Consider the following 9,147-nt stretch of genomic DNA (forward strand, 5'->3'; position numbering starts at 1 on the left):
GTCTATGTCAAAAAATTATACAATTGAAGGAAGTAAGTAGATTAGCCTTACAATAAATTTAAGAAGTCTTACTTTTATAAGTAGAAGAAAGGCAAGGATTACTATGCCCAATAAGTTTGATGGAACAAGATCAAATTTTCAAAGATTTTTACAAAAAATTAAGCTCTATTTAAGATGGTTTTTTTTTTCAATATCTCAATGGATTATTTTAAGTAAGATTTATAGGCACATTTCTATCAAAAAGTGTTTTTTTTTGGTTTGCATCTTTGATGAAAAAAGATTCACGACTATTCAATAATTTAAATTTATTCTTTAAATTATTTATAGTATATTTGGAAAAAATAATTGAAAAAAAGTAATAGAGCAAATTTATATTATTATGACAAGGATCACGTTCTGTCACAATATATATTGCTAAATTCCAAAATCTTGCTTACAACATAGATTGAAATGACAAAGCTTTTATCAATCAATTTTGATATAGATTAAAAGATAATATCAAAGATTTATTGTTGAGAATGTCTAGAGTAGGTTTATTACAATAATTTATTGCTCAAGCCATTGCATGTGACAATCGATTCTTCAAAAGACACGAAGAATGAAGATTTGGTTGAAAAAATACAAATTAAGCCATAGCAACACTTTTTAAGTTTTTAAAAGCTTACTTATTTAAGTCGAAGCTTATGCAAATTGACACAATACATTTTAAATTTCTTATTAAACAAAAAAGAATTTATTGTTGTTAAGAAGGTTTATGTCTATATTATAGAAAATCCAAGCACATTGCTGAATATTGTCTAAAGAAGCAACACAATCACAAAACAAAGAACATGGTTACTAAAAAGAATGATATGTCAAAAAATAAGTTTTTCCAACTACAAAAAAGATTGTGCAACTGAAATCTTACATAATACCTAGTAAAGGTCCTATTCTCTTCTCAGATCCCTCACCTTGTTTCACAATAGAAGTTTATCAAGGACCAAAAAATCACAAAGTCTTAGCCTTATTAGATTTAGGAGCCTCAGCTTCTTTTATAGATAAAGACTTTATTTAAAAACAAGATATATTGTTAGTCAAGAAAACTAAATCCATACATTAGAAGTCATAGACAATTGTTTGTTGACTTTTGTAGATGCTATTGATGAGATTGTTCTTTTAGATGTATTAATTAAAGATCATAATAGCATAGTAATATTTAATGTGATAAGATCTTCCTTCAATTCAATTATTTTAAAATTATTATAGTTAAAAAAGTATAATCTTCAAATAGATTAGATTTTTCTTAATCTTAATTTTTCTTGTAGTTTGATTTAAAATTCTATTAGTCAAGTAAAAATATATAAATTTAGTAATTCCAAATTTTTATTAGTAGGTACAAAAGCTTTTATTATTAAGATAAAAGAAAGATCATCTTTTATTATATATACCACTTTTATTTTTAAAAATAAAAAGACATCAAGCGATATTCATCGCTAGTATTAAGATTTTTAGAATGTTTTTGAAAAGAAGAATGGAAATATTCTTCTAAAGTATTAATCTTATGATAATTCAATTGATTTGTAAGAAAGAGCTCATCTATTATTTGGACCAATCTACAGCTTGTTACAAAATGAGTCGGCTATACTTAAGGAGTATATTAATAAGAATTTGGCTAAAAACTTCATATATCCTTTGAAATTTGTAGTAAGAATTCCTATCTTATTTGTGAAGAAAAATAATATATTTCTATAGATATGTGTAAACTCTTGGGAGCTTAACAAGATCTCCATCAAAAATAGGTATTCCTTATCTTTGATTTTAAAACTTTTTGACCATCTCAATCAAGTAAAGATCTATACAAAAATAGATCTATAAAGAATATTTAATTTAGTTTGCATCAAAGAAAGAAATGAATAAAAGACTACTTTTTGATCTAGGTATGGATATTTTAAATATAATGTCATACTTTCTAGACTTACAAACATACTAGTTACTTTTTAACATCTCATGAATGGTATTTTTTATGAGTTTCTTGATGATTTTGTTATTTTTTATTTTGACGAAATTCTAATCTATTTTAAGAATATAAAAAAATATAAACTTCATATTTATTATGTATTACAAAAACTTAAAGATATAGGATTGTATGCGAAGATAAAAAAGTGTGTATTCAATACTATGCAAGTTGACTTCTTAGGATACATCATTTTCAACAAAGAGCTAATGGTGGATCCAAAGAAGGTCTAAACTATCATGAATTGGAAGATTCCAAAAATAATAAAAAGTATATAATTTTTTAAAGATTTATTAATTATTATATGATCTTATTAAGAATTTTTTTCAAATTATGGCTCTTCTTACATATTTGACATATAAAGATAAACTTGAATAAAATATAGAAATTGAAGCATCTTTTAAATCTTTAAAGATAATATTTATTTTCGTACCAATTTTATATTGCATCAAATTTTTTAAGGCATTCTTCATGGAAATTGACATATTAGACTTTGCTATAGGTATTATTTTTTGACAAATAGAAGTAGATGATAAGTTTCACTTAATAGTTTTTCATTCTAAGAAATTTTTAATATTTGAGATTAACTATGAGATCCACAATAATGAGGTTCTTGTAATTATAGATTCATTTCAAAAATAGTATCATTATCTAGAAGATGCTTCTAGTCTACTCATCATGTATACAGATCATAAGAACCTTGAGTGATTCATATTGGCACGTGATTTGAATTATTGCCAAGTGTCTTGCACTATGTCTTTATCAAGATTTAATTTTAAGATCACTTATTGACTCGAAAAAAAACAAAGTTTGTCAAATATTTTTTTAAAATATTTTTATTTTATACCAAAAAAAAAAGATGTAACTTTTTATTAATAAAGAATAATTCTCATGAAGCCAGAGCATTTAGCAATGCAAGCTAAAAAGTCCTTCCTATCCACTTTAAGAAGAAAATTAACTACACAATAAGTTTAGAAGATAATAGAGACTACTTGTGTGATTACTTTAATGATTAGTTAATCAATCAAATGGTTGTAGTTCCAACTCTCTAAATTATATCTTCCAAGCAATAATTACCATTTGATGTAACTTAAAGTAAGTGAAAAAAAATAAAATAAAAAAGAAAAGAATGAAATAAAAATAATAAAATAGAAATAGCCATATGAAAAAAAAAAAAAACTAGATGAAACAACACAGTTGGATGATAATAATACTATTAGGCAAAGATAGCGTCATTGGATGAAATAATATTATTGAATGAAAAAAAAACTATTGAATAAAAATAATGTTGCTAGATGAAATAATATAGTTGGATGACCACAACACTATTGGATGAAAATAGAGCTGCTAAATGAAATAGGTGCAATTGCATGGAAACAATGCTGCTAGATGAAAATACACACAACTAGATGGAATCATCACTATTAGATGAAAATATGTGCAATTAAAAGGAAACAACACTATTAGATAAAAATAAGCATAATTAGATGAAAAAAATAATATATAGTAGAGCAGCAGCAGCAACAAACCTTCAAGGCATAGTAATAGCACCAAAAAACCTCTCAACTTCAAATCCTTATAACTTTCTAATTCAATTCCAAATTTGATGATTTTTTTTTCCAACCTTATTGATTCTTCTTCCCTACACAATAAACATATCTAATAAAAAAATCCTATTAATAGTAAGTTTTAAGAAAATCAAAAAAGATATAAAATAAATAATTTATAATATAAGTTTATAATAAATAAAAATACTACAACTTTTTGATGCCTCAATGGGCTATCCTTATTAAGGGCTCAAACCAAAAGTAGAAGAGAGAAAAATAAAGAATAAGGCTTTGAAAGGACCTTATATATCCAAACCTTCAAGTCATTTATCAAGATTTATCTTACTAGTAATTTCTAAGTAACAACCAATTTGAGAGCCTTCTCATTAAACAATCCATGCTAGTAATATAACTTGCATGTCACTTTATCTTATTCTAAATAATTCTAACTACCAAGTAATTTTTTAGTACCATTAATTATTAAGAGGTCAACTTATATCCTCCATGTTTTTCAACTAATGCTATTTATTGAAAAAATTAATAATTGGCATTCATTTATCATAAGTAGATGATAAATCACCATTGATATCAATCAATAGATAAATTTTAGTTTCTAATAACTTATTTAATTAAAACTTATATAAAACAACTTATTAACTTTTAGGAGTGATTTGTTAGGAGCCGACTTGATTTATTGTCATCATGACTTTTTAATAGCTAGACATTTTTGATACAATAAGACTTTGGAGTTAATATCAAGAAATTTTTGGTGGCCTCAAATGTGGAAGGAAATTAAAGACTTTGTAAAATCATGTGATATTTGTTGAAGATCAAAAATTCCTTATCATCAATATTATAAACTTCTTCAGCCATTACTTATTATGAATCAACTATGATCTTTTATTTCTATAGATTTTATTATAGATCTTCTAGTTTTAGGTTTGTATGATTCTATATTCATGATAGTAGATCATTTTATAAAGATGGCATATTTTATATCATATATAAAATCTATCACATGAGAAGAAATGGCTAAGCTTTTTTTTAACAACAACTATTGCTATCAAAGATTGCTTAGAGATATTATATTAGATATGAATATTCAATTTGTATCAAGTTTTTAAAAAATCTTCTTAAAGATTCTAAATATAAATTTAAAGCTTTTTTGATATTTCATCTTCAAATTGATGGACAAACAAAATGGGTGAATCAAGTTTTAGAACAATATTTGAGGTATACCATCAATTATCATTAAGATGATTGAACAATTCTTTTACCATTGACAAAGTTTATATATAATATTTTGGTACATTCTTCTATTCAATAATTTGATTTTTTTTTACCAATTATGCTTATCATCCATAACTTAATACTTTTAATTTTTTAAAAGTTGATAATCTTGCAATAATAGATTTAGTGAATTATTTGTCAGAGTTATATGAAATAAGATACAGTTAAAAGAAGTTCAAGAATGAAAAAAGATCAATGTGGATTCCTATTGCAAAGAACAACCACAATTCAATGTAGGTGACAAGATATGGTTATTTCATCATAATATTAAGACTACTGATCTTTTAGACAAGTTGAACCATCATAAATTTGAACATTTTTTTTTGTAAAGAAGTCAATCTTGTTGCTTATTGATTACATCTACCAAAGTCTATGAAGATCCATCTTGTATTCTACATGTTTCTTTTTGATCATATAAGATAGAAAATATGTTGGAAAGAAGACAAATGCTACTTCTTCCTATAGAAGTAGATAATAATCAAGAGTTTGAAGTAGAAGTCTTAGATTGAAAGAAGTGCTAAAATAGGTTGAAATATCTTATTTATTTAGATGGATATGATATTAATGAACATATATAAGAGAAAAAAAAAATCTTGCAAATGCAACAAAGAGGATTGAGGATTTTTATTGACAATATTGATCAAAATCAAGATGAAAAATTATAAGATCCATGAAAGATGATGATCACTTTTCATGAAATTCATCCTTAAAAAAATGGATAATATCACAAATATAAATATATATATATATAAATATATATATATATATATATATTTATATAATTAAATAGAAATAGATAAATTTAAATTAATTTTATTATATCTTCTAGAAAAGTTTTTTGGAAGCTGTATAGACATTTTTTTTGATTTTACATGTATTTGTAATTAATTGATTTTAATTTTACATTTTTTTGTAAAATCTAAAAAAAATTTAATTTTACATTTGGATGCTTAATTAGGAGTTTGAGACTAAGTTTAGGAGTCAATTTTGGCCTATCAAAGGAAAAAAGATAGCATATAATTAGTTGGCTAATCTTACATAATTTAAGTTAGTGTAAGTTTATGTTTCTTGATTTAAGTCCTTATGTCTTCAAATTGACAATATTTTAGAAGCAGAGATGATGGATCAATTTATAATTAAGCAAGAAGTGGAACTAAGAGATCTATGAACATTTGAAGACATAATTAGGATTGCAAATAAGGTTGATGCTATAGATTTCAAAAATCATGGAGCCCGATCTATAACACAAAGTTTTTTGCTGCTAACTAATATTATGATATAAGAAATAATATTGATGGAAATTGATATCTTATAAAGATCACTTATACTACACAGACAACAAATATTGGCATAGAAGCAATTATATTTTTATTATTAATAGCTAGGTCACTAAACTGAAGGTTGTTCAAAACATCAAAATTTAGGTTTCAAGAAATCAAGGTGGTTTCACAATTTCAAGACTCATCGAGTCAATAATAAAATGAAGCAGGAAAATAAGGCTTCCTAGTAAAGGCACTAATGGCCAAGACTATGAATAGCTATTACTTCTTAAATATAAAGGGTATGGCCTTGGACAATGATCAAAAGAATTAACTAGTTTATCTAATAGTTTGATTAAGAAGACAGCCATATAAAGTACTTGTAGATTGCGGCTCCACAAAAAATTACATTTCAATTAGAATTACTGATCGATTTAGGATTAAAATCAATAAGATCAAATAAAAGAATATATACCTAGCAGATGATTGAAAGAATATATTGAATGAGATATGTAAAGAAAAAACCTTGAGATTAAGTGATATCTATGCCTTTAAAAAAAATTCAAGGTGACAAAGCTAAGATATGAAATTATCATTACTATGTCATGGCTAAAGGTAGAAAATAAAGAAGTTGATTGATTAGTATAGAATAATTAGTTATTTTTAGAATGTAGATACCTAGTGTATAACATAAATAAGGATAGATAACTGCTGAAAAGGTGGTTCAGTAAGCAGAATGGATGAATAGTCAGAAAAAGTAGTTATCATCTGTAGTATAGGAATTGGTAACTTGGGGTAGTATAAGGACGATGGGAGAGGGGAAGAAAATGCCAAACTATGATAGTACTGAGCTGGAGATAAGCTTGGTGCTATCTCTTCTTCTTGAGTTTTTTTGTTTCTTTTGTATTAGTGTTGATTCTAGTGAAGAGGATCGATTTAATGAATCAATGTTTGATTTACGAAGTTATTTATGGATCACTGTTTATCAATTGTTGTGAAAGATTGAGGACGTATGGAAGTTTCCAGTCACTGTTTATCGCAAGATTGTAAGTTCAGTAGAGAGGAATTGTAATCGAAGGAATTGTCTTGATCAGATTCTGTAGATTGAAAGTTGTTTGTTCCAGGGTTTGGATTATGCTTGTATGTTCATGAATTATACAAGGTACTGAAATCGATGTCGTAGATGTTATTGTATTGATATGAGAGAGTGGACAGTAGAAAGAAAAGTTAAGTATTCTTCGGTATGGTAAGCATTCAGCAGTAGCAGTTAATTGCATGACCCTAACAATTGGAGCTCATATACATGGTCTTTCTCTATGTTCGAATTCCTCTATATGGATTTATTCTGGGAGGTTTCTTCTGGAATAAGTAAAACAGCAATCACATTTTGGTGCCGCTGCCGGGGAGTGATAATAGCTTTGAGTATTAGGAATTAATTACCAAACATGTCAAAAAATTGGCAATGGAAGACGATTTCAGTAGTGTTTGAAGTAAGATTATGGTTATTAAGAATAAAAATTTAACAGCAAAGAGAATAAAGCAATCAAAGGAAAGAACAGAGAGATCGCAAGCAAGAAATTTGTTGCTTAACAAGCGAGATCGTAAATTAAAAAAGAAGCATCGACAAAGTTGGATTAAGCCATGGTTGCATGCTTGTCGACATATTTGATCGTACCTAGAAGACGATCGACCTCTAATATTTCAGAAGTACATACCATTAAAAAAATTGCCAAGAGCACTTGCGGGGAGCATTGCTAATAGTCCAACTTACATGTCGAAGGCATTAACAGAAAGCGAGGAAGGCACAGAGGAAATAGATACCCCATTGGATATTTTTCCAATTGGAGATACGTCCAATTCTAACAAGACTAGTTCTGAAGATCGGTGTAAATCACTTGTCAATAAAAACCAATTCAGAGTATATCAAAACCTATTTTTTTCACCTCATATTCAATCAATAAAATTATTTGGGAATAATAATAGTCAATCGGGATGGCTTGGAAGTTTGAAAAAGACTTTTGCGAGAGATAATTTTTATTTTAATAAGAAATTGAGCAGAACACCGGCATCTTTAATGGTGTCCGGAGGACCAACAGTTCTGATTGCAGTTCAAATGGATGCAATGGACGATTGAACAACTAGTGTCGTGCCACTACCTACTTTTTGGGGATTTCCGGGTGCGGATCCCGATCAACATTTGTCTCAGTTTCTTACAGCATATGTAGCTAAGAATGGCAGAACTGAAGATATTTGGTTGTGATGGCTGCCAATGATATTGAAAGACACAGCATTTGAGTGATATAACCGCCAACATGTGGGACAATTTATCAATTGGAAGGCATTGAAAAATATATTTTTAGCCAATTTTTGACTAATTGGTTTTGAAGAATGTCTTAGAGAAAAATTAATGAACAACACAATGGTACCAAGAGAAGCGGTACAGTCATATTATGGTTGCATAGCAGATATACTTCAAAAATGGCCAAATAACCAAATGTCGGAATCGTTTGTGTTGTCCATATTGATTAATGGACTACATCCACCAAAATTGAAGATGTTTGTAAAGGAGGCCCAATCAACCACCATTGCATCATTTCTTGAGCGAGCAAAAGTATGGGAGGAATGTCACTATGACCAAAACTTAACAATTGGAGCCACGATGATTCCATTATAAGGAGGTTATCAAATGAAAAATTGGAATGACCCATTGGAAGGTTATCTGGGAAGGAATGATTATGGTACAATTCCACAAGGAATCATAGATGTCGTTCCATTGTAGGTTGTACCACTATCATCATCATATCCGTATGCGTCTTATTCTGCATATCAAAAACCAATACCTATGAAGGAATTGTCAAATGCATTGGTATCAAGGGATTCCAATGAATCATTGCTGTTAATATTGACAAAAAAAATAGATGAATTGGCTGTGAATCTGACCAGGGATAAAGAAAAAAAGCATAAACCAACCAATATGCGTCCCAATTTCTGGTGCAGCAATTGTAAGGAGCAAGGTCATTTAGTAATAGAATGTCCTTCACTACTCCAAATGACTGTA

This window comes from Physcomitrium patens, chromosome 14 (genome assembly GCF_059467195.1).
Source record: "Physcomitrium patens ecotype Gransden chromosome 14, ASM5946719v1, whole genome shotgun sequence".
NCBI classification, from domain to species: domain Eukaryota; kingdom Viridiplantae; phylum Streptophyta; class Bryopsida; order Funariales; family Funariaceae; genus Physcomitrium; species Physcomitrium patens.